Consider the following 2486-nt stretch of genomic DNA (forward strand, 5'->3'; position numbering starts at 1 on the left):
TTCCTTCCTTCCTTCCTTCCTTCCTTCCTTCCTTCCTTCCTTCCAGATTTTCCCACAATTGTCTTTAAAATTGCTCATCCATGTCATCATTCTGGTATAGTGTCAATAGCAGACCCCCACAACATCTGCTTTGCTCTCCATCCCCCTAATCCTCACAGAGGTTCTCTACCATACTATCCTTAGTGGCAAGTACTGTACAGTCTAATCTTTCTCCTACATACAACACAACACTTTCACCTCACTGGTCTTCCCTATTGCTCCTGAATAGCCCATAGTCCTGCATCCTAGCACTTATCCTACCAAGTCTGATTAATAACAAGACTATAACTATGGGAAAAAATCAAAGCTTGCAGTTCATTCTATTTCTTCTTCATACTGTGTGTGTTGGTAGACAAGAATTTCATATGTTCCCCTGAACCCTCAGTGTTTTCTGGAGCATAATGGATGCTCTTATTAGCATTGGATCTTTTTCTGTCACTGAGCATCACTGAAAACATCCTGCTGTGTCCTCTCTGCACCTTCTCTTCAAGTATTTATATTATATTAATTATAATTATATTATAATTTTTGTGAAATTGCCCCTGAGCCCTCTCCATGCTGAATAGTCCCAGATCCCTCATCATCATATCCCCGTAGGAGAGGTGCTGCTGTTCCCTGGTCATCTTGGTGACCCTCTTGATATACCATACTGGTGGTATCTTTCCAGTATGTCCATGTTTCCCTTGTAGTGGGAGGAGCAAAACTGAATACAATTTTACATTCCTTCTAAAATTAACTGAAGAATCAGATTGTCATTGTAATTTTTTCATTTTTGTTTTCTTTGTTGATGTTATTAATTGCTACATAGGAGAGGGAAATATTTATGAAGACAGTAAAGTTATAGATTTAATATAAATTATTTAAATAGGATGAACACACGCATCATTTTAACTCTCCCAGTAAATTCCTGTTTGGAGGACTTTTGCTCGGAAGAGAAATATGAGCCATGATCATTTGAGGCATTTTTTATTACCAAAAGCTGTGCTAAATATACATATATATATATATACACACACATACACACACATATATACAGATACGTATACATACATTTTCTTTGGTATAATTTCAATAAATTTCTTTTCTTTTGACATATGCTGTTATGAACTTAACAGTAAAAGGCTTCATGCCTTTGGAGATGGCTGGGACTTGGATATGAGAAGGTCTTTAGTTATCCCTCACCTCTACTTTTTTTCCTTTTTTTCTTCTGTTTATTCATTCTGAAAGTTTGAAAAGGATTATCTTGAGCTTGCATGCAGCACAAACTCTCATGAGATTTCAAAAAATGTAATTCTTCCTGTTCAGAAAGCATACAATACCATTAAGGATGTTACTGAAGTGGTTTGGTGTTGTATGAAATGCATTTCATAGTGTGTTGATGACAACAAATTCAGTATGTGCATCTTATCTAAATCATTTAGTGTAACAGTGAAGTTATTAAAAGAGACAGGGCATGCAAGACAGCTGTTCGGAATAACTTTCAACTTGGATAGATCTGAAAGGGATATATCTCAGTTGTTCCAGACTTTTTTTGGCATTGAGGATTACATTTTTCTTTTCCACAAGATCTTGAATACACAGAGCACAGAAGAGCACAGTAATTTTATTTTTTTTCTGTACTTTTACCACAATGTCTTTCTTCCCTGGAAAGCATTTTGCTTTGTTGAGCTTAATGAAGTTTCTGTCAGCCCGTTTATCTGGCCTCTGGATGGCAGCCTTGACCTTGGGTGTATTGGCTGGTTCCGTCCTCTGTCAAAGCTTGTGTCATCTCCACAAAATTGATTCAAAGTTGTTTGTTTTATTTTTTTTTTTCTTCTGATTTTCTTTCTTTGTTTAACTCTAATAGTCTTTATTATGTATGAGGACTGCTCTGAAAGTAATGCCTCCTATTTTATTATGTCAGCCCATGATATCAGAGGAGGATTTTGGTGGTATTGAAACAGGTTGAACCTTCCCACCAATATTCTGTCAATTTTCTTGCCACATGACAGATAGCAGCAGAGGGACAGTCTGACAAAATGATGCCTGACATGGAAGTGCATTATGAAACAAAGGTGTGTCACTGAATTCCACCAAGTAGAAAAAAATTGCACCCATCGACATTTGTCAACACTTGCTGAACATTAATGGAGATCAGATAGTAAATGTGAGCTCAGTGAGGTGGTGGGTCATGCGTTTCAGCAGTGTGGTGGTGACGGCTACAGTAGGTCACATCTGCTGTTGCAGATATTTATGTGTGTAGCACGAGGCTTTCATTCACTATTGGTGAAAATGCATAATGGTTGAAAAAATGCGTAAGTTGAAAAACAGTGATTCGTAGCGTACAATTTTCTCTATCAAACATTGCGCTCTTCATATCTGTTGTACTTTCCATGGAAATAAATAGGAGGCATTACTTTCATGATGATCTATTTAATACTCTTGCTTGGAAATGCTTAGGGAAAAAA

The sequence above is a fragment of the Meleagris gallopavo genome, chromosome Z (assembly GCF_000146605.3).
Source record: "Meleagris gallopavo isolate NT-WF06-2002-E0010 breed Aviagen turkey brand Nicholas breeding stock chromosome Z, Turkey_5.1, whole genome shotgun sequence".
Lineage (NCBI taxonomy): Eukaryota > Metazoa > Chordata > Aves > Galliformes > Phasianidae > Meleagris > Meleagris gallopavo.